Raw genomic sequence first — 25,043 nt, 5'->3', positions numbered from 1 at the left:
TCGATAAAAGTAACAGGTGAAGGACTTATAAATTCTAGATTCCCAACCTATTTTTTTGGGGTGTATGTGTGGGGGGTGTACCAGGGATTGAATTCAGGAGCACTCGACCACTGAGCCATATTTTGTATTTTTTTTAGAGACAGGGTCTTACTGAGTTGCTTAGTGCCTCGCCATTGCTGAGGCTGGCTTTGAACTTGTGATCCTCCTGTCTCAGCTTCCCTAGCAGCTGGGATTACAGGTCTGCATCACCATGTCAGGCCCCAACCTATTTTTTTTAATTTAATTTATTTTTTTTAAATAAATGATGGCAGAATGCATTACAATTCTCATTACACATATAGAGCACAATTTTTCATATCTTTATATATAAAGTATGCTCACGCCAATTCATGTCTTTATACATGTACTTTTTTTGCATTTAATGCTCCTATCTCATTGAAATATCTGTAGAATTAAAAACTTGGAACTTAATGAGTTAAGCTGGTATTCAGGAGACTAGAAAAATTACTTGAAGTTGAGGTGGCAAATAATAATGGTGATCTTCCTCTGCTTGAAAACATTTGCTACTCCATGCTGTTATTGGTTATGTAAATCACTCCTTTGCATGATATACTTTAAATGGATTGATATGCCTGACTTGTACAAACCCTTAAAATGTTTTCTGTAAACTCCTGCTGATTAAATGGGATTCTTCAAGCTTCCACCACAATTTATCCAAAGTCTTGTAGATTGTTACCTTAGTCCAGATGGGAAGTCCCACTTGACAGCCTGTCAAATTACCAACACTGGGGTGGGGGTGACTCCACTCTCCACTCTGCAGCTTCTAAGAGATCTTCTGACTGGCCTCACAGTTCTCCATGTAATGCTCCAACTCAGTTTCCTGTCCAGCAGCACCTATTTCTGTTTTGTTTTCACTGTATTCTTAGCAGAGGATCCATAAATATTTGTTAAATAACAACAAAAATAATTAGATCCAGTTCCTAGCTGTGAAAAATTCAATATCCTAGAATATACTTTGATTGCCAAGAAATCCTTTCATACTGAACCTGAAGCTAGTAAGAATAAAAATGGTGCTAACAAGTCCTTCCAATATGATGGTAACCAAGACACCCCACAGTTAGGACAGGGGATCAGACTCTGCCCACATGCCCAACTCTTGATTTTCCACTGGAATTGGCTCAGGTTAGACTCCACCAGAAGTTTCCAGGTGACTTGTTGGATACATGGAATACACATTAGAGGGATGCTTACAAAAAAGCTTAGCCCCTCAGACCATTGTGTGTATGTTTCAGAAGAGGAAAGAGGAAATCCAGAGATTCCTTCAGATTGATAGGAGGAGTACAACTTTTAAGCAGAGTGGTCTTCAGTGTGACTGAGTCCAGACTCCTCATTTACAATCGAGGAAGTGATCTCTGATCCCTGCAGGGGGTGGGGGTGGGGTGGGGTCAGTACTTCTTTTCATCACCTGTTGAAGCTGGAGCACCCCCAACTCTGCCTTGGAACCCTGACACCACCTAGGGTCACACGATGACAAGATAGCCTAGCAACTTCTAGTGTGCTTAGGGACCATAGGCTATGCCTCCTGGAGAGCCCAGAAGCCATTGCTCTGTGGCTTCCTAGCTTAATGTGGCTACGGAGATCCTGCAGGCATTGAGGGAATGTGAGTTTCCAGGCTGTAGCTCCAGCCACCCAAGCCTGGGGACAACAAGGTGCTGACTGCTGATGCTTTGAGTCTTCTCCCACAGAAAATCTTTAGGAATAATTTCTTTTGGGGGGCAAAGGTGTATATAAGAATTGAGTCCTTAGCTGTTCACAGCACATGTTTCAATGTTTCCAGAGAAGTGAGCCCCTGGTTGTGGCAAGCCTGCAGAGTTAGACCAGGGTGCACTCACATGGCCCCAACATGGTGGGAGGAAGAAGCAGAGGGCATGGGAGGCAAGCAGAGAGGAATCTCTGGCTTCTGCCACAATGCTACACAGAGGTCATATCTCTCCATGTCACAGAACCCCACTATGGGACTCACTCAGCTCACTCTTGATGCCTCTGGGAGGCCAGGGAGGCAGGGGAGTTGTAGGCCCTGACCCTACACCTTCCACTGAGGACATTATTAATGTGAAGCATAGCTCTCCAAATATTTTAACTTATTACTTAAAGTTCAACAGTGTCTGATGGAAATACACTGATTTACAAACACCAGAACTACAGTTTGAGAAATAAAAACTCTCATTTAGGACTCCACGGTCTTCAGGACTCAGACTAGTTACTAACTTGCTGGGCCAAGGCTCTCTCTAGCCTTCACCTTTCTCTAGACTTTCTTCCACGCGGGACTGATGATCTCAAGGGCCCATTCCCATGGGGCTAGGACATTTGTGTCAATTACCTAACTATGCTTATGCTGCCACTGAAGATTCCCACTTCCTCTCAGTTCTCCTGGTGCCACTAAAACCTACATAAATATGAATGCTGTTGCTGATGCTAATACAAACACTATTGCTATTAGTAATAATGGCCGCTGAGACTTACTGAAAACTTACTGCCCTGATACCTAAATGTTTTTTATATATCATTTAATCTTTACAACATCTCCTTGATGAATGGATTAGGATACTCATATGATAAAGGAGAAGATCAAGATACAGAGAGATTAAAAGATGTGTTCAAGGCCACACAGCTAGCAAATAGTGAGGCTGGGCTTGAAGCTTAGACTATTGACTCTGAGCTAATTCTCCTCAGCCCGAAGCCTGACTGTATGTTATGTTGTACCGTTAGGACCACCTGGGGAATGTAGGGTGCAGTAGAACCACACTGTATAGATTGTGGAATGAGGATACTGAGCTGGGAGCATGCAGATGCAACAGAGAACAGACACTCAGCATGCGGGCTCTAGTGTCAGTGGAGCAAGGCTTCTCATGCTAGCTCTGCCACTTGCAAGCCATTCTGACCTTGGCCAGGTGATGGAACTTCTCTGTGCCTCAGTATTTATTGCTCTAAAACAAGGGTGAAAAATACCATCCCAGTGTCCTATGGCCTGGGGAAGACTTAAGACATATCACTACTTACGAAACTTACAAAGCATTTCAAAAATGCCAGACACGTAGCACATTCATGGTCAATGTCAGGTGTTATTACTGAGTGGATGCTATGTACCAGCCATTGTATTTCTGGATACTGTATTTTATTTAATCTTCAGAACAACTCGGTAGGGTGGAAATTAGTCACTCCACATTATAGAGGAGGAAACTCAGCCTCCCTTGCCCATGGACTTGATCCAGGTCCTTTCTCTCTAAACCCCAGGTTGTTTCTGTGTCACCACAGCATGCTCTGCTAATGCTTCCTGTGATGGACAGGGGGAAATGCCTAAGTTACAAAACAAACAGGGATTGTAATTCGTTTTTGAAATCAATAAAGGTCTGATCAAGTGACAGAGGAGGAGTTGCGAGCTGCTCATCAGGATGATGTGGCAAGTCACTGCCTGAATCCTCAACTGAGTTCATCTGGCTGCTTTATCATCATGGACATTCATTTCAATGTGGGGAGGGATTTTTAAAAAACCAACATGAATAATATATAATGGCTGACATTTTGGAGGAAGCATGATCTCTACCTCCTTCCATCTTCCATCAGGTGATTTATCATTGCCTTTCTTTTCTCTTCTTCTTTTTCTTTTTTTTTACACTGATGGGGCGGCCTGTCAGCTCAGCTTGTTCTGAAAATGCAGGAGTGTAATTCAATAATAAACTCACCTAGAGGCCAGCTGTCAGGAAGTTGGTGTTTATTTGAAGTCCATTAGATGATCTCTACTGCTTGGTCTCTCCCAGAGCTTTCAGAAGGCTAAGGCCTGGGGCAGGGGGGATGGGGGTTTGGGATGGGGAAGCAAATGCCCTTTGTAGCTGCTGTGCCACTGGCACTGGTGTATGGGTTGCCTCTGCAGTGGGCCAATAAAAAATGACATCATAGATGTGATTATTTCTTCCTCCTTTTCATGATTTTTTTTTTCCTCTTGCAAACTCTTGCTTTCAAAGTTCCCAGGAACTTTGTTCCTTTAAAAAGGCCATGAAAGAAGTTCTGAAGGCTTCCATGGCATCAAGGTTATTTAACTTCTGTTTAGAGTTGATTTCGAATCCTAAGATGAAATGCTAGCCCTGTTTGTGGACAGGTGAGGAGGATCAGATCTTTCTGAGTTCCTGCCTCTAAATGGCCCTAGCCTTCTATTCCCATATGTTCCTCTTTCTCCCATGTGTTCCCTTTGCTTACAATGACCATAAGCCCCCAAACCCCTAAGCCCGTCTTGATCTCAAATGTTAGAACATATCTCCTGACTTTTGTTTTATAAAATAATATCACCATAATTATCCACCTGTTCCATTAAAATTCTCTCATTCTCTGATTATCCTGGAAAGTCATGTTGTTGCTCATGCTGGTTCCTTAATTTGTAATGAAATTGTAAATACTGGTGTGGCTAAAATCCAGTAAGCAATGCAGTTTATCCCATAACACACATACACACACACACACACACACACACACACACACACACACACCCCACTACCACCACCACCACCACCACCTCCACCAAAATATTCGATGAAATATATATTTTTACAGAATTGCATTTTCCATTCCATTTTCCATATTTTCCATTCGTTCTACCCCATTCCATTTAAACTTACTTTAAAAAAAAAGTAGTTTCAACCCACTAAGTTGAATTCATGATGCACTAATGGGTTGTTGTGACCTGTATTTTAATAAATAATGTTTTAATGGCCAACCTTCTCACTGAAATCTTTGTCTCAGGTCCAAGCCATAGGCTGCCTGAAATCTTCATTCCTTCATTAATTTTCAACAACCAACATCTGCTATTGTCTGCCCTGGGCTGCCCTGTATTGTGTGCTGAGAAACAAAACCACATTGGAGGCAGCGCCCATGTGTGGGCTCAAGGAGAGGCATTTGCAGTTGGAGACATGGCTCCACTTTTGAGCTCTGAGCACTTTGTCCCTCCTTCTCTTCAGGCTCCCAGCAGGGTCTGACTGGCTCCTTGATCCACTCTATCATTCCTTGCGGCTCACTCTGCACGAACCCCTCCATTGGCACTGAGCATCCAGTGACAAAAGAGGAACAGACCCATGAAGGGCCCCCAAAGAAATGGGGTGATACGCAGGTCTTATTTCTCCATTCCTGGGGCAAAGTTTTGGTGGTTCTGTCCCTCTCCAAGCCTACCTAGTCTCTCCTTCTCATAGGATCTGATCCCCTCTACAGGACACCATCTCTTCCTCCTTCCTTTCTCTGATGTTCACTTCACCCCTTGAGTCTTTTCCCTTTGGGATTAATATCAGCTGAGTCTCCTCGATCCCTGTGCATACCCACCTGCTTGCCTGAGTGAGCTGGTATCCTTGAAGAAGCCCAGTGAGGCTTGCTGACATCTCATTTTTTTCTTAGACCAATATGTCCTCAAACATTCTCTGAACCTATATTCAAATAACTTGGGGTGGTTCTTCTGTCATCCCTCTTCCTATGATCTGCTAACTTGTCCAGCATGGGCAATCTGTAGCTATTCACTAAGGTGATGTCTGCCCCATGACTAACAGAGTTGCTCTACCTTGAGGGTAAATCCCAAACCCCACAGTCTGTGTCTCTTACCTGTCTTTTTTGTTTGAAAAATCCATTTGGAGATCCTCTTTCTACTTTCTGACCTCAGGGGCCTCTCCCCTTAGTCTTTTTATCCCCCCTTCATTTATTTAGTTTCTTTTAAAAAAATGTGGTGCTGGGGATCAAACCCAGTGCCTCACACATGCTAGGCTAGCGCTCTACCACTGAGCCACCATCTACTATCCTCTCTTCTTAGTGTTAATAGTAGGCACCTTTCATTGCATTCTGCCCATGACTGCAGGGGAGACAGGTGTTTCATCCGGCAAATGCCCAGGCACCCAGGCCAGGAGAGAAAAATAGTATTCAAGCTACTTCATCTGGTGACAGTGATACCCATGCCTGATATGTCCCTTTCTACCTTGGATCAGCTGAGGTCATTGCACCTCTGCCACTTTATATGGCAACAAGGAACAGCAGGGTCAGAATGTCAGAGCTGTTGTATTCATGATACCTGTCCTGAGTGTGTGCTCTGAGCCAGGCCTCATGCTGGGCTCTAGGGACACAGATGCACCAGAATGGGTCTCTGATGGAGGCTGTCCTCACTGAAAGTCTACCTGGCAGTACTTCTGCCTTGTTCTGAGTCAGCCTCTGGTCTCCTCCATGAAGGCCAGCTGGATCAGAGCACCCTGTGCTTGACTGGGGCCCTCACATCCCAAGAGATGCTATCCATCCCTCCCCAAGACCGTCCCTGTTCCCTCACCTCTGGCACCAGTGGAGGTACTGAACAGAAGCATGGGACTCCTGCCACCTCATGTAATTCCTGGTATCATGTGTCTCTTTGGAGAACCTCCTGTCCAGCCTCTGAGGACATCCTGGACTCTGAGAGCTGGCCCTCTGGCATCTACCACTGAAGGGTAGTCCAGCCAGTTCTAAAGCCTGGGCTTGAATTCCTTACCCTAGAGACTCCCTGAACCTGACCCATGGCTGGGAATCTACAGAGTGAAGGACTCCACCTCTAAGGCTCATCTTTCCTGACGGTCTCAGGAGTGCTGTTGGGTATCCAGTATCATCCTGCATCTTGGAGCCCGTTAAATGGAATCCCAGACATTATTGCACAGCATATGGGGTGTAGGAGGATATAGGGTTTTGTCCCTCAGATACAGGCCTTGTTATTGTCACACACAGGCACTGAGTCAGGTCTGCCTGTCCATCAGAAATTCCACTCTCAGGAGAAGTGCCTCTGGATTCCTCTCTAACAAGGGCCCTGCTGACAGCTGACTGGGAAGAATGTGGCCTTTTTTTCTTCCTCAAATAATGATTCAATGGTCTAAACCTGGCCCTTCTCTGGATGACTGTTGGACTCTCCTGAAGGGCAGGTTAGTATCAAGTCTTTCTTCCAATTAAGAAAGTGGAATTGGAAACTCATTTTAATATCACCATCATCAGTAGCAGCAGCAGTACCACCATCATCATCTTGTAATTAGCAAATATTTCTGTGTGGCAGGTACTAGGTTGAGCCTTTATGTAATTTTTCTCCCATTTAATGCTCATGGCAACACTGTGATATAGAATTTATCACTCCAATCTTACAGTTGAAGAGACCAGAGCTCTGGGAAGTTAAGGAATTTTCCTAAGGTCACACAGAAGATGGAAATCCTTTCGAACCAGATTTGTCTGATTCCAAGCTTGTGCTATATTCACTGTGACATGCTGCCACTATTAAAACCACTGCGAAATACTCAGTCCTGGTTTAGGTGCTTTATTTTAGTTAATAAAGATGCACTAGAATGGGTCTCTGATGTAACTTTTATGTAAGTAGTTACTATTATTGCAACTCATAGCTAGAGGCCACTGTACAAGAGTTATATCATTTCCTCAAGGTCACACAGCTAGGGGAGGTAAATCCAGGGCTGAAATGCTGGGCTGTTCCTGTTAGACCCCACTCCCCTACCTCAGAGGAAAAACATCAATGACTTGAACTTGCTAACCGACTTGACTTTACCCCAACTGTGCTTCTGTACTTCTGGCACGGATCAAGGACACCAAATAGATGGCCTAACAAGAAGGGCATCTGGTGCTTCATGTTTCTAGGTTATTAGTCACCTCGGTTGGTTTTACATAGAGTCTGTTTGAGGATCCTAAGTGACAGACAGCTGTCTCTCCTGAATCTACATCCTCTGGTGAGAAGCAGAGACATAATGATTTAGACAAATGTTAGGTAAAAGGAATTTTTACAACAACATTCTGGAAGCTTCTATTATCTATTCATTTGTAGAGCAAATACCATATTCTGGGCCTTGCCTGAAGTATTACAGGTTTGGAGAGATGAATGGTCCCTGCTTTCAGAGTGTCTGTAATTTAACTGAAGGTGACAGCTACATAAACAATGATCTGGAGCTGACTTCTGCTTTTGCTACTCATCCGCAGTGTGATTTTCTGGCCAAGATAAATGAATAGTTTCTCTTCACTCTTTCTGCCCCTGGATCCACCACTTGATTGGCCCTGTGAATGTGAAAGGTCACCCCCTCCTCAGGTCCTCCATATGCGTGGGCCAGGTGGAAGGGTGTGCGCTGTAATGCACCTTTAAAGGTGTGACATGTGTGTTGGCCCCCCCTTGCTAGGCTCAAAGGACTCTCCTGCTCACTTTTCCCAAATGCCATGCTCCTTGCAAGGACGAGTTGGGGTAGTGGAAAGGGGTAGGCTCTTGGGGCTGACAGACCTACTAGCCTGCATCCTGGCTCCATCATGTACAGTAGTGAGGCCTTCTCCTTGGTGTCTCCAGTTACCTGGGAAGATAGGAGCCACCTCACAGGGGGCTCTCATGGCTCCTTCTTCAGTCTCTGCCACCCCAGCTCTTACACGTGCTCCTGGAGCAAGCATTCATTCATGTGCTCTTACATTCAACCACTGCCTGTTGTTGATGGTTTCCCAAAGCAAGAACTTTAGGTCCTAACCTCTGCAAGAGCTCCAGAATTATTTAAAATGACAGATATTTCTTCTTGTGTCCTACTGTCCCTCTTTGTCCTTCCCCTGCTTAAAGTGGAGGTTGTCACTCACTCCCACCCTGCTCCTGCTCTCAGGTCCTTGTCCTGGTGGAGAGATCATCATCTATCTAGGCCTCCAGGAGGAGGCCCCTCTCTTCAGCACCCTTCACACCCAAGCAGTGACCAAGCTCTGCTGATGTCCCCGTTCCCACCCTTGTCAATTTCCATTGTCCCCCAAGAACAGCGGCCCTCTGGCACAGAAATCATGAACATAGAAGCACACAGTCTAATTGCTAAATTAACTGTGCTGACTTGCAGAGAAAGCTCTGCATCTATGAGGCTTCCCTACATTGGAAGACTTTCAAAAGAATTTATTATAAATTTCCCCTCTTGGATACTTCATCCTGGTTCACTGTCCTGACCTGGGGAGCAGAGGATGTTTTTTGCTGCTCCTGTTTACTGTCATGCCTCAGGGTCTTAGCATGAGCTCTTTCTTCTCCCTGGAACCCCCTCCCTCCCTTTCCTTGTTAACTATATCACAACTTTAAGACTTGGATCTTAAGTCTTGGTCTTCCGCCTACCTCAACGTACCTCCTCCTCTCTGCACCAGAGTACCCTAGGCACATATTTTTGGCCAAGTATACTGTAACTGTTCCCCCATATTTTTAATCCCTCAGTGGACTGTGAGTGACCAATAGGCAGAGACTGTTCTACTCATCTCTGTGATCCCAGCATGCAACCTGGCACAGAATAGATCTCAGTAAGAAACTGTCCAACAGATGACACAACCGGAAAACGGAAAGAACACGTGGGCATGTGGCCCTGGGGCAGAGCAGATGCACCCCTCCCTCAGCCTAACAAAGTTTTCTGGAAGCTAGCTCGGAGGGTGAGCAGTGTCAAAACTCTTCAGCTCATCTGGAGACCACAGGATCAGGAAGAGCTGACTGCAAAGTGGGTATTGATCCAAGCTTCCCCTTGGACCTTTGATTTTTCACTCTTTTCATCTATCACCCAGCAGGAGCAACACAACTTTGCTCATAAAAATTCTGAATGCCTTGGATAGCAGTTTTATTAATGTGGATACTGAGGTTGCTGTTCTGCCTCCTCTGACATTCCATCAGGAACCTTTGAGGCCCACCCTTCTGGCTTCCTCCCACCCAAAAGTAGCCCTGGAGGTGATTTGGTTCTCCCTCAGAGAGTTTCCACTGGAGCTGGGCCCATGGACTCACCCTCCATCAAAGGGGTTCTCCCCGGGGATGACATGTGTGCTGTCCCTGCCCACGAGGAACTTGATGCGGTCATAGAAGGAGTGTAGGTTCTGCTGGGACACAGGGGCCTGTGTCTCCTGGATGATGTCCAGAGGGTCGGGGGAGCCCAGGCACAGCGGGTTGACATGACAGAGGGGCTGGAGGCAGCAGTCAGGGTCCATGCAGTCCACCAAGCCATCTGCAGGGTGACAGAGCATGTGGTTTATAGTGCTGTGTTCAGTTAGCCCTGTTTGCCTACAATGCCTGCATCCATTTCTTCCCTATGTTCTACTCACTAACTTTAAGTGCTGATATAAGCCAAAGCCTTTACTGGCACTAAGGAGATCCAGGTACTTCAAGTCTGGCTCCACCAATCTAATAGGAGAGACAGACAGGTAAGTGTACTGTCTTTTCTTTTTTTCTTCTTCTAAAGAGACAGCAGGAACAGTATTATGAAGGTCCAGAGGTGAGAAAATACATGAACACCTGAGTTGCCCAAGACACGGCCCCCGGGTTGCAGGAGCAGACTGGGCTGGGCCTGGTAGGCCAGGTTAGGGAGTGTGCACTTCATCCTCAGGACAATGGGGGACACCTAACGGGTTAAAATGTGAGGTTAAAGCGGGATGTGCACTGTTGAAGCAGAAGGGAAGTTGGAGTTCAAGGAGGAGGAGCGGCACTGAGGCTGCATAGGTGAAAAATGACAGCCTAGGCCAGCGCAGTGACAGGGGTAGCTGGAGAACTGGATGGGTTTGAGGAGAAACTCCAGGACCTGGGGACTGCCTGGCTCTGGGTGAGGATGCGGCAGTGATGATGAAGGTGTGTGGCATCTCTCCCAGCTGCCAGGTGACCACATGGCCTGAGGCCTAGTCCTCTGCCTGTGGAGGCCCAACTCCCCCTCCTGTGAGTTGCCATTTGCAGGGATTCTCTTTACCGTAGGATGGCTTCTTCAGGACTGCATTATAGCAGTACCATCTTCCCAAAGTGCAAAGGAAGAAATTCTACCGGATCACAGATTTTTGACCTCATTACCCCAAAGTACTTTTACAGACACCCAATAGAATGGCTTTAAATGAGACATGATCCCAGAGAACAGTGCTCACAGTAGGGGACAGCAAGGGTCCAGGGTGATGGTCTGGGTTTTGCAGGCAGAGTGTGATGATGTGTATTCCTGCCTGGGTTCAAATTCTGGCTTTACTGCTTATTAGCTGTTTGACTTGGGATAACCGTTCCCACCACCCTGGTCACAGATCTCTTCTGGTCATCTGTTCCACCCTTAGCACTTAGTAGGCATACTTAAAAAACATGACTGTTAAATACATAAATGAAAACTGAATGAATTCATTCACAAAGGAAGAATGGGCTGAGAATAAATGCTAGTCTATAAAAGCCAGAAAACCATCTTTAGTCAATTCCATTAAGCAACATGAAAGGATCATGAGACACTGAGACTGAGGTTCAAGTCCTACTGTTGTCCCTAAGACTGATCCTGGACAAGTTCCTGTACTTAATCTCCCTGAACCCCTGTCTCCTCATTAATAATGTGGAAGTATTGCTCAGATATCCACCTCCCTTCTGTCTCCATGGAGTTCATTGTATAAAGGCTACTGCATATACCTTGACTAGACTGAGGTCCCGTCCTCCTCACCAGCTGTGTGGCTGCAGGCAAACTACTTAGATGTCCTGAAGCCCAGTTTTTTTTTCTTTTTTTCATTAAATAAATTAGGGACAAAAATTCCTTGCCTTTCTCTCCAATTTCTGCATGTTGTCTTAGAGCTTGTCACCTCTTTCATGGCAGCACAGTAAAAGAGCACATGGATTCCAGAACCAGATGGTCTGGGATTCTAAAATCTGGGTTCTAAAACTTACTTTTGTGTGTCCTTGGGCAAGTCACTTAAACCCTCTGGTCTTGGTTTCTTATATCTCTTAGTGGGGGTAATAGGAGTAAATGTCATATAGGTATTTGTTACTTATTTAAATGTGTAGTACTAGTCCACAAATAGTACCTGATACATAGTAGGTGCTTCATAAAGGTATCTTCCCTTCCTGATCCTGAACCTAGAACATGGCTCATCAGATGAAAGGCCATCCCTTCAGTCTCACAGGGCAGATTTAGTCTGAGAAATGGGGGAAGGTCTCCCTTGCCCCAGCACTGTTCTGGGCCTTAACTTGTTGCTTCTGTCCCCACCCCAGATGCAACTGCCTGGCAAAGCACTGTCCTCTCCTGTAGTCGGCAGACTCCATCACACATTCTTGGGCTGCCCCTGTCAGGCATTGCTTAAACACATAATTATAGCCCAAGCAGAGGGTTATTTGCATTCTGCTATTGATGTTAGCATGACAGATTCAGCTGCTGCATCCATAACTCTGCAGAAATGCTCCATTATTCAATCCCAGTGAGCAGGGATGTTGACCATTAAATCAGCCAGCACAATTGAAGGGCCGTGAAAAGTCATGGCTAATTTGAAATTTTATTAGCTCTTGCCTGCTCTTGTTTACCACCAAGGCAGTCCCTGGAAACCAGTCTTTTACCTCTTTATAAACACTGCTTTGTGGCACTTGGGCAGAGCCACCTTCTGCTGAGGAGGAACGTCTGCTCTTGAGCCCTGGGAAAGGTTGGCCAGGAGTGTGGTGGTGTTTACTAATATCAATGTTAAATTGATGATAAAGATAAATCACTGCATGCATCAAGTGCCACGCATTGTTCTTGCAAATATTTTATAAGGAATTTGTCATTGAATTCTCCCATCCTATAAGGTAGCCACGGTTGTCACCCTCATTTTAGAGAAAAGAAACCAGAGGCTCAAAGTGGTAAAGTAACTTGGAGAAGATCATACAGATAGTTGGTGAAGGAGCTGACTCAGTATTTGAACTCAGTTCTTTCTGAGGTGTGGCATTTTCTTTGAGTCCCCCAGAGAGACTTACATGTTAGGAGAACATGATTTTATGAATGTTACTGAACACTATTCTTCAGCATCCTGGGGAAATTCCATTCCAGAACGACTCTCCCCAGAACTATAATTTGACTATTCTCTCTGTCTTCTTCCCCAGACAATGAGCTCCCAGAGGTCCATTGCTGTGTGGTTCAGTTCAATATCTCAGGGCCCAGAACTAAACCAGAACAAAGACTGTCCTCCACAAAGATCTGAAAAATGGATAGAGGACTTATCCAGTCCAGGGCTGCTTCTCTGATCTAGGATCAGAGTCACAGGGCACCAGAGCTTAAGGGACCCTTTCACTGTGTCTTCAGTGGTATAGTGCACTGTGCTTAAGAGAGCCCTCTCTCAGGCAAACTGCAGGGATTGGGTCCTGATTCCCATGGAAGCTGTGTGACCTTGTACAAGCTGCTTAACTTCTTTAAACGTCATGCGCTTATAAAGAGAGACAGAAAAAGATGGTTAATTCCTTAAACTTACAATCTGCCCCTGTAGTCAGGTGTGAAGCACAAAACTTCTCTTGGGTGTCTTGTGACAATGAGACAAAGATTTTCCAGGGAACTGTTAGGCTGTCAATCTGTCTCTGAGCATATGACCCAAATACAGGCATGCTCCATGCAGTGAGTGAAATGCCGAACCACGAGCCCTTTAATGAAGACTTTTTTGTGTGAGTTCTGGCAGTTCTGCTTTAAGCTCTTCAAATAGTCTTCTTTCCCTTTCTCTCTAGTCTTTTCTTCAGGAATATTGTTAAATGCTTAAAGGACTTTCAATCTTTCATGTCTCTCAATCTCTCTCTCAATTTCCATCCTTTTATCTGTGTCCCCTTCTGATTTATTTCCTCAGATCTGTATTCTACTTCACTTATCTTTCCTTTATTTTTGTCTGGTCTGCTGTTTAATTTGTCCTTTGGATCATTAATTTAAATTACACATTCTTAAAAATTTCCAGATAGTCTCTTTGGAACTTTTCTTTTTTCTTTGGAACTTTTCAAAACCTGCCTGTTTCATTCTTAATAGCATCCTCTTCCATCCTTATGTTTTTTTAAAAATATTTTTTAGTTATAGATGGATGCAATATCTTTATTTCACTTATTCATTTTTATGTGATGCTGAGGATGGAACCCAGTGCCTCACATGTGCGAGGCAAGCGCTCTGCCACTGAGCCACAACCCCAGCCCCCGATCCTTATGGTTTTAAATATCATTTTATCTCTTTAGTCATTTGAAACTTATTATGTTATAGCCTCTTTCAGATTGTTACGTTCTTGGGAGTGGCAAGCTTTTTGTATTCTGCAGTTGTTGACTGCGGCTGGGGCCACTCATGTCCTGTGTGTTCTATGTTTCTGCTTGTGATCCCCAGAGCAGCTTGCCTTTTATACAGAGGATCTCATGTGGTTAAATGAACCCTCCAGAGTGGTTTCTGGTTATTTCTGTTTGCCACCTCAGAGGTACCATTAGTCTGGTTCATTTCAATATCTCAGGGCCCAGAACTAAACCAGAACAAAGACTTTGTTTCCCCTTTATTTTATTTATTTATATGTGGTGCTGAGAATTGAACCCAGTGCCTCACACATGCTAGGCAAGCGCTCTATCACTGAGCTACAACTGTAACCCAGGGGACCACATTTTGGGTAGAATGCTTAACAAAGCATTCTAGCGCCATTCTGGTAGGTAAGGACTTCAAGAGCTTTGTGGTGTAGGCTCTATTGCTTATAGCAGACTCTCCCTGCCCCCTGTCCTCTAGAACCAGGGCAGAGCATGCCTAAGTGTCACTGCTCTGGTCGAGTGGGTAGTGTTTAGTCCCAGCCAGTGGGGCTCAGTTGCAATGGTCTTCTGTGAGTGTGCCCTGCCTCCTGGCTCTACGATCCTATCACACCTTGTATGCCTGCTGCTCTGACTTTCAATTATTGCTTCTGGGACCCAGGGTTCCCTGGTTTCCCCTTTGTTTTTTTGCTGAGTTCTTAAAAACAAGTTGCTGTGTCTTATAGTCAGTGGGTCTTGGTGATAATCTCATTGGACATTGTGCTAGAAATAAAAGTCCCAGCAAAAGCACTGAGCTTTGGTTCTATCATCAAACCTATCATCAAACTTAGTTTGCAGAGATGCTGTGGGGATTAGGTGAGGTCAGGCATTTTGAAGCACTTGATAAGGAACATATGGTAAGTAGCACATAAGTAAGGATTTGGCAAGTTACAGATATCAGCAGCTCCTGGCCAGTTGCTTCCTTGACTTGGTATCCTGGTAACAGTGCTGCCATTTGGCCTTGGCCCTCCATATGCACACATCCAGGGCAGCCTTTCTGGATACAGTTTGGCCTTAGAGAATGGAATTGGATGAACACAGCCATAACAACACACAAATAAATTAGGGCAGTGGAGATCTTGGGGGAATTATAGATCGTGGTTCTCTGAAATGGATGTGTCACACGAATGGTGCTCTTATGAGAGACACCATTGTTCACTGAACATTTTGCAGGTTAGATTACTGCCAGGTCAGGGATTCTGCCTGATTACACTGTGCTGTCCTAATCATACATATAACAAATAGTTTCTGAATAGTAAATGTGGGAAAAACTTCCACCAATAGAGACAATCATATTTAAACAAGGTACATATTTTTAAAGTGAATAGGCACCTCCCCGCCCAAATAATTTTCAAAGGTTGCATTTTACAAAACCAGTTTCTGTGGAAAACCCTCTTAATGTTATTGTAGCATATGGAATCCTGAAACGATGCATGTGTGCTCTCTGGTAAGGGAAGTCTTCCACAATTTAATTTTCTTAGGCATAAATGACAAAGTTTAGAAGATTTGTATTAAAAGGAAAAGGTTTGCTTTGGGGAGAGAAAAATAAATTCTGGGGAAAACTAGAAACACATCAATACATAGTTTTGGGGAATTTCTAGTTTGGCTGGTTTGGAAACACATTTTCCAGGTACCTCATACCTCAATTCTATATTACACATAAGTTGGTTGACTTACAAATTGTCAATGTTTCATATGTTTGCTATTTTCATTAAGAGACTCTCATTTATCACAGCAGGAAAAATTCAGGAAAATAGGGAGGATTTTCCTCTATTTCCTTCTAATTTTAAGTAAATCTCTCCTAAATCCTAAGCCTCAACTTTTGGGAAAGAATATTTTCCCCTCAGAAATTTCTTTTTCCTTTGACGTCCCCACCCAAGCTAGGTTGCTCTATCGATTGTGTGTATTGCCACCCAAGAATCCTCTTCAAATGCCTGAACTACAATATGCTCACCTAATACCCAGGTGACATGCCCTGCCAGCCTCTCAGGATGACTGAGAGGTTCCTGGGTTGTAGAGAGTAAAGGAGTTAGTCAATGAGGAAAGTTTTAGTGTCCTTCTCCTGCTGCGGCCATTACCCAGAGCTCTGCACATAGGCATTGGGGCACACAGATGAATCAAGTCTTCTGCTGCTGCTTGGCCCTTCTCCAGATACATAGTTGCAGTCCTGCCTGGAAGTAGCTTCCCCTATATGATCTTGACAGCTGCCAGCAAGGAGTGGGACCTCTGTGACTTGTCTCTAGCTCTCAGGTCAGTGTCCTCCTTGGTCAGAAGAAAGGTGGACATGATAGCCTCCAGGCTGTTGGGCTCTCTGACAGTCACCTCCTGACCTTCATATGTCCTCAGCACACCTTCCCTCAGGGCTGACTTGCTGTGATTTTCCCAGAAAGTGTGCAGGAAATTTCTACTAAATGTGGTGGCTTGACTAACTTTCCCATCTTTACAAACAAGAACCCGGAGTCTCGGGATACGTGATTTTACCTGATATTGTACTGCTAGAGAAATGGTGGAGCTGGGAATTTGCTCTCACCCAATTTTTAGGCAAGCTCCACAGTCTACAACTCTATAGCAATACTTCGGCTATTCTTGTTCCCCCCAGCCCTGTCCCCACTCCTTGCGGGCAGGAACTGACTTGTTTACTTTTGAATTTCAAATGCATAGCACAAAACCTTGAAGTATGCATCATATCTGTTAAATATGAACAAATGCATAAATGACTGAGTAAGGATTCCAAATCAAGCAGCTCAATCAGTTTGGCAGGGCCCAGGGCCAGACCGTGTAATGGAATCCATTCCCTGCAGGAAGTGCTCATCCCTTTCCTTGGAAAGGAGCAAGGAGGACAAGCCTGGTATGTTTATTTGGCACCATTCTGTGGCTGGTGGGCCCTGTGTTAGGCACCTGACATGTAGAAATAAAGGAGTGTCACCGCCAAAGAATTTAGTGCTGAAGGTTAGTCAGCCAAGAGAGAACTGGGAAAGAAGGAAGCTCAGAGTTCTGGAAGCCTCAAGTGGGGAACCCAACTCAGGATAGGGATGGGACATTTCCTGGAAGAGAGGATGCTTAAATGTAAACCAGGAGGATGGATAAGTGCTTAGTAAACCTGTACTGTAGTTGTTTGATTCATCGAATTGCTGGTCACATGAACGGGTTATAACAAGCCTATCAGTCTTTCTGCAGGCTTACCCATTCCCCTGGCTGGACAGCCCATCAGCCAACCTCAATCCACCATTGTCTGCCGTCTGAACACAGAGCTGTTTAACTATAGGCCCCAAGCAGCATCTGGGAGGCCCTGGAGAGAGAGGGTGGAATGTGCCTCTCCTTTCTATACACATCTGGGAGAAGTTTTTGTCATTCTCTGTAATAAATTGTGTGCCTTCTTTCAAAAAGCTTACAAAATCTTTATCTGCTCTTTGGAACACAAGATTTTTAGAGGTCAATTTCTCTCTTGTCTCTTATCATGAGAAGCGTGGTTTAGAGATAGTCTGAAGGGTGACCAAATTCTATGGCTTTTTGTGAACTCTCCATTCCTGCAATGGGAGATGGGGAGGAGAAGGGAGGACTGAAAGCTTTCTTCTGTTTTCCTGAAATTTCTCATTCTAGGTTGCTCTATCAATTGTGTGTATTGCCACCCATGATTGTTTTTCATGGGGCCAAGAGCATCTAAGAGATTATCATACCTTGAAGCTGCTTAAAGATCCTTTATCAAAAGAGGTCTGGCTGTTTAAATTCCAGTGGAGTTTTTATTCTGGTATGCTCTTTTTAAACACAGTTTCCATTCATTCCTTGCTCTCCACTGATCCACTATGTGACTTTGAGCAAATCATTGCAGCTTACTGAGATTCAGTAACCCTACATGTAAATGTCTGCCTGCAAGTTTATTGTGAGATTCTTTCAATGATGGCTATTATTTTCCTTTATGTACATTTGGATTTTTTTTCAGTCTAGCAATGAGCATGTAACAGTTTAGAATATAGATTTTAGCAAAGAAAATGTAAAAAGTCAAAATCCTCTATTATATGGAGACTTTTAGTGAAAAAAAGTAGAATATTATGAAGAGCATAATTCCAATTTTAAAAGTACTTATTTAGATACAAATATGTATTCTGTAATAACTATCACGTTTCTCTGTTTGCAAGTGGAAAGGAACAGGAGGGAGAACTGATATTCACAGGTGATGGTGGAAGTCTTAGAGAAGTTGAGTAATCCTCCCAAGGTCACACAGTCAACAAACAGGGGGGCCAGGAATTGAATGCAGAAAATCTCAGTACAGATCCTGCATTTTAAATCTCTGTGCTATGTTGCCTCTAAGTCGCCTTAGACACATAACCTATAATCCTGATCGCAAACTTGTAGGTAGGGATTATTATCCCCATAGTCACTTAGCATAGGAGGGCCACTCTTTGACCATCTCTGAAATGGGCATAAGAGCATCTTTGTGAGAGGGTCAGTGTGCATCTAATGAGAAGATGCTTTTGACAGCACTTCAACAAGGGCTTCACAAATAGGGTGCCATGAGAACAGGGCACACTGTCTTTGGCAAGTGGGGCACAGGGAGGGATTCACATTGAGGGGGTGAGTCAGGGGCACTGTGCCTGCTCCGCTGGCCCCTCTTACCACTTAGTTCCCCCAGGGTGAAATCTGGCCATTTGCTGGATGTATGGGCAGCTCCAATAAAAAATCAGGAGACTGGCACTTACTAAGTCACATCCAGGATCTGTTTTCCATTTTTAAATCCAGACAATGACCATACATGAAGACAAAAACAAACCAATAAAGCTGCTCCCAACTCAGCCACATTGAATAACATTTTTTTTTGTCTCACAGTTTAAAAAACCTTCAACAGTATTCTCAATGAACCTTGAAATTCAAGTTTAATTTAAAAAAGGGTTGCTTTAAACCTACCAAGATGGGAAAGAAGAGAAAATGGGAGTTATCTGACAAATGAGGGACCGCAGTGGTTTTTGATGGAGCCACACGTCTGAGGTCTGGCATAGTGAAAAGCTCTGCTCAGATGGCAGCATATTTTGCCACTGGCTACCCACATGACCTGGGCAACACATGAGGAAGCCTCTTTTCCTCATGATAAGGAAATAGAAAGGGGATAATCATACCACATCCATCATAGTGTGGCTCAGTGGATGAACAATTGCTTGGCACGCTGTAAAAGGACACCTGAGTGACTGTACTGTGCCACAGCCCACTTAGTCTAAGGAGCACTCACTGCATTTCTAGGAGGAGAGGGCACTAGGAGAAGGTGGGGTGCTCCAGGCTCACCAGGCCATGTGCCATGACTCGCATTTGGGGTTTGAGTCTGGTCTGGTCTGTGTTAATGACTTTCCGTGTGACTGTGAAGTATATGATGTCACCTCCCCTTTCTGGGCTCCAGTTTCCCTGTCTGTAACATGCAGGGGAGAAGGAGGAGGAGCTGAAGTTGATTTCCCAGATGTCCCTTCTGGCCCTGTTACTCAACATTAAACTCTGCTAATTCCTTCTCCAGGCCCTTGAGTCATTTCAACCATGAACAACCACTCAGCAAGACTCTAACACTATTTCCTTCCACTCTAAATTATGTATCTGGGATTACGCTGCATTCACTGTCATGGCTGAAATAAAAGCACTTATTTCATTCTGACTCCATTAGATTTAGTCATTTGAATGACAATTTCTTCCAAATGACTGTGAGCTTCCTGAAGGAGAAAGACTGGGCCATGTTCACTGGTCCTCATATCCCCTCAGGAAAGAGCACGGGGCCTTGTTGACAGCAGGGGCCCAAAACGTGTGGTGCTCAACTGCACTGAAAAGAGCCCGATGATATATGTGGCCCACGCTCACGTTCCCCATGTAGGGCACTCTGTTTTCCCTTCCCAGACTGTCTCTGTGGGCAAGGCCAGTGAGGATGAGTTTTGCCTGTCTCTGGTCCTATATCTATTTCATATGTGCCCCCTGAGAAGCAGGGCCCCCCTGCACCTTCCTCTGGTCTTCCCCAATGGATGGAGAGATCACCGAATCAAGAGGATCTCAAAGTGAGATGTTTCCTCATTTCACAGTTGAGAACACAAGGCCAAAAATTCTTGATAATCCATCCTACCCAGATGGTTGTATTTCTAATCACAACAACTCATGGAAGTTCTTCCTGGCTGGACTGGAAGCCCATTGGGACAGGGACCATGTTACTATTTCCAGGAGGGCACCCAGACACCTGATAACATCAGGTGAATAAGTGGCTGCTCTTTCAACACAGGATCTCATTGTATTGCAATTACCTGCTGTTTCCTCTTCTCCCCCTCTAGATCACGAACTTGGCACAGGCAGGGTCTGTGTCTTATTTATCTCTGAAATCCTAGTACACTGGACAGGTCTTGGTGCAGTGTAGATACTCAGTTTACATTTGTTGAGGCAGTAAATGAAATCACATTTCCATGCTATTGTATAACGTTGCTAAAATGGATGTAAAAACTCATTTCAGTTCCTAACATGCTCCAAAAAATGTAAGAGGTATATTTTCCTACAATTGGGGATTTTCTGATCATTCTTTTCTACTTCCTGCTGGCTCACCTCTGAGAGCAGATGGAGTGGGATCCAATCCCCTGGGGTTGGGCTTAGCTCCATTTCCTATGACAAAAGGCTCTTCCACCAAAGCAGTGGGGCTTTGGGCTACTGTGTGCCCAGGCCATATGTAAGCAGTGGTGGGCTCCAGTGCTGGGAGGGCTGGCTCTGAAGTGTGGCAGACAAGTTATACTGGAATTGGATTTCAAGCAAAGAATAAATGAACCCTGTTCTATAAGCCAGTCTTGCATGCGTGTTAGAGGGGAGTGTGCTCTTTCTCCACATTTCCCAAATACATTCAGTTTTTTACTGCCCAGATGTTCAACAGCTGTTTGAAGGCGTTGGCCAAGATACTGAACTCTTGAGAAGGGAATGACTTCATGGTGCGGCTGCTCTCCCCTTCTCCTCTATTACAAGGGTGTGACTGTTCATCATTGGCATGGTGCCCACAAAGGCAAAGGGAAGGGGGTGCTGGGCAAATCATGAAGATAATATAGGCTGATGTCTCTTCCCTATGAAGAGCAAATGAGATCATTCTTTATCTTGCCTGAAAGCAGGAATTCTCAATGCCCTTCCCTGCTCTGTCCTGACTTTCCCCATGATGGTCTTTCTAAATGGAAAGTTCTTTCCTTTCCAAGAAACTCCTTTCTATTCAAGTATCAACTTCCTGATGAATGTTTTCCTACTCCCACAACAACCAACATAAAACCCCATAACAGCACTTATCACAGAACAAGAACATTCAACTTTGGGCCTCTTTCCTTCACCTGAGCTCCTGGGGTACAGGGACAGGACTTAATCATCTGTGTACCTGGCAAAAGTCCTAGTCCCATCATAGAAACTCTGGATATTTATGCAGCACAAGAATTAATAAACTCCACAAGTTTCAGGTTGATTATGGGCCATTTCAATACTGTAAGATCTCAGAAGAACATGCACCTACTGTCTGTCTTGCTATTAAGACCAATGTCAGTCCCAAGCTCCTGGTTGACAGTTACTCCACTAGGCCCAGACCTGTGTGCATCAGGCCTGGCTGCCTTCTGGATTTGGGCAGTAGGCAGAAGGACTGAAGGGAATCTCAGATAATAACCAGTCGTTTAAAACAGCCATTTCTGGCTGCAAATGAACCAGAGCAATATTACACACTTGGCTTTCTAATTCTTATAATGCTTTCAGATTTTAGAAATACCCTAGGAAAAAAATTTCCAAAGATTGGGGTGCTGAGTTTCTGCTTTGTTGACTTACTACTCTGTAGTATACTAGAAAGTACCTTGGTATAAAGAAAAGGTAGCTGCAGAAACAACTCCAGACAACAGTTGGGCCATCATTAGAAAAGAATGGTTAATTGTCCTGATGTTCTTTTCCACATCTTTATCCTTTTCTTTTCCTAATAATCCCTTGAGATCCATAGAACAGGCATCATCCAGGTGGCAAAGTAGAATACATTCTGGTTGTATTTATGCAAGTTTATACAACAGAGAAATGAAGCCTAATTGTATGTCTATTATAAAAACTGGAATGGCCCTCATGGTCCAACTGCTCCATCTTCTACATAGGGAGAATGAAGCCCAGAGACAATAAGTAGCTCACTAAGGATTGCACAGGGAGTCAAAGTCAGAGCTGGAATTAGAACCCAGGTCTTAGACTAGCCTCTCATTCTTTGGGTTTTAATTATCTAGCACTTGAAAAAAATCCAAAGCAAAGGCAAATTCTCTGGCATACCCAGAGGGACAGAGGGTATGGAGGTAATGGTGTTCTCCAAATCAGAGAAGAGCCCTTCATCAAAAGTAATTCAACGTCCTTTCCCGGGAGGAGCAGCCTCAACAGCTTCTGCCACACAGAACTGGATGACTTCTTCTTAGCACCTCCAGGGAGGAGCTCATAACTTTGCCAGGCAACTCATCCCACTGTTGAATTATGGGAAAACTCTTTTTTTCTATGTACCTTCTTCCTTCTTCTCTATCCTGGCTGCTGGATGTCAATTAATTTCATTTATGTTAGTTAATTTTAACGAATCCAAATGGAACAACTAGTGAGATTGTACTCACTCCTTAAGCCACATGAATGGTTCTTGCTTGCCGGTGCACGCCCCCCCCATCCCCCGCCCCCGCCGACTGCACAGCTGGTGTTGGAAGCCTGTTAACTCAGTAACGGCACTTGCCCCTGGAGCTTCCAGGGCCCATGGGTGCCAGAGCCCTACCTCCATCGTTGTCTTTGCTGTCTCCACAGGCGGTTTCCATGGAAGTGTCACAGCCTGCTCCTCTCCAGCCCAGCTGGCAGACGCAGTGCCACCCGTTCAGGTCCAAGGTACATCTGCCGTTGCCATTGCACAACCCAGGACAACCCTCTGCAAGACAAAGGATACAGAGTCGAGGTCTGCCCATGCACCACTGACTGCCTTCCCATGCAGCCACTCTGCCAGCAACTCACACTGTGCCTCCACATCCATTAGCACATCAGTGCCACAGTAGACCAGGAAGGCAGGTGGCATTAAGGCCTACCACTTCATAGAGAAGGCAACTGAGACTCAGAGGCAAAGGGATTTGCTAAGGTAGCAGGCAGAAGTAGCAGGGATAGGTCTGGAACCCACACCCTCTGCATCTACAGCTCTCCCCTTCATGGTGATTGGATTCTGGGGCTGCAGACAGTGGGTGGAGGCCTGGCTCAATCTGACCAGAGGAGTTTCTGCACAGGCCTTGCTACTTATTCCTTCTCCTGTGCTTCCTTTGTTCTGGCTGCTGTCTGGAACAAAGGAAACATCTCTCTGTTTATTCCTCTTGTCCCTTGGCACTTCTGGACTCAACTCTAAAGGGTTCTTCTTTTTTCAACTCTTGTTACTAGGTCAATTTTATTGGACCTCAGGCTTTTGACTTATTTTCTTCTATTTTCCCCTAAGCCACTGTCTTTGTTTTGAGGACTTATGTCTTTTTCTTACCACCTTATCTATGTTATACTTTGAAGAGGGCTCTGCACCCAGAGGTGCTCCATAACTATGGTGAGATAGACAAACTTGTGCTGTCAGCAAGTGCCAATGCAGGCTCAGGTAGGCTGCTCTGCTTCTATTTTGTGCATCTGTATATCTATCTGCCCACCTGTCACTTATTCAGCACCTTCTCCAGGTTAGTGCTATAGGCTCAGAGATGAATAAGACTTAGATCTTATTCTTGAGGGGCATGTAGTCTATCAAAGGATGCAAATTTGAATAAGCACAAAAATTCACTGTGAAGTATCTTAAGAGATACTTAAAAGATATGGGAACTGAACAGGTGTAGCCATCTGCAAGGGCTGCAGGTGACTTAATCAAGATGGCCAGGCAATATTTATTCTGTGCTGGTTTTTTGACTCTAGGACCAGGTGGTGAGTCTAAAACTTTAGTGCTCTAAGGACTTTTGATTGTTGACTGATACTCCAACGGCAAAGAAAAGAACATGTTCATTTTCACTTCAGATGGGCAACAGAGAGACCGATCAATCTGGGCACTATGTTTTCCATGTAAAGGAAGAAACAACTTTTGAGTGTTTCTCCAAGCCTAGGAGGTATTCCTCTAGAGGTTTAGGAGCAGATGTAGAATATGTGATCTTTGCACAGTAGGAGCTATTGGGAAAGAAGGGAAACCACCAGCATGGCCACCCCCAAAAGTGATTAAAAAGGAAGTTGTGAATGTGGGTCCTAGGAGAAGGGCTGTGATGTGCAGGGGTTACCGGGACACCGTCTCAACAGTCAGCTTTGGCCATCTCTAGTGATTTAAGCATTTGCAGTCTCCCTGTCCCCAATTAGTCTTATTTAAATTTTTGTCCATACAGCTGGGAGTTGCTTTTAATTAAAGCTCATTTATATTTGGGTTAGTCTTGAAGGAAGAATGGTCTGATCTTTAAAAATGGTAGCAGACTGGGCTGCGGTTGTGGCTCAGCGGTAGAGTGCTCACCTAGCACACATGAGTCACTGGGTTCGATCCTCAGCAGCACATAAAAATAAAATAAAGATATTGTGTCCACCTACAACTAAAAAATAAATTTAAAAAAATGTTGGCAAACTGATTTATTGTAGTCTGCTATATCCTCCTATCAGAACATCTTCTGTCTAACAGCACAAGTATGGAGCCATATCAAAGGCTGGGTCTACCACCCAGTGGCTGTGATTCAGCATGTTATTCACTTTCTTCTTACTTGTCATGCAGTGGTACTGGGATGGCTAAGACCAGGAATACATGATGCGTGAAACCTGGTACACAGCAAAACCCTCTACCTCCCTTTATTTTCTTTCTATTTGGGAGAAGGTATATCATATCCTAAGTTGTTATTCTAACCTCAGGTAGAGCTCAGAAAACAAAATAGGAAACAGAGGCAGTTACCTAGATCAGAATGAGCCAACTTGTCCTGTGAAGGTCCACACAGAATAAGTTTAGCCTTGTGAGCCATAGGGAATCTGTTCTAAATACTTACTCTGG

General features: G+C 44.6%; 1 pseudogene; it reads right to left on the bottom strand.

Annotated features, from left to right (window-relative positions):
- Positions 1-25,043, bottom strand: part of LOC143389656 (teneurin-4-like) — a 648,816-nt pseudogene that overhangs the window by 77,053 nt on the left and 546,720 nt on the right.

This window comes from Callospermophilus lateralis, unplaced genomic scaffold (genome assembly GCF_048772815.1).
Source record: "Callospermophilus lateralis isolate mCalLat2 unplaced genomic scaffold, mCalLat2.hap1 Scaffold_169, whole genome shotgun sequence".
Lineage (NCBI taxonomy): Eukaryota > Metazoa > Chordata > Mammalia > Rodentia > Sciuridae > Callospermophilus > Callospermophilus lateralis.
This window is presented reverse-complemented; position numbering and strand designations above follow the sequence as displayed.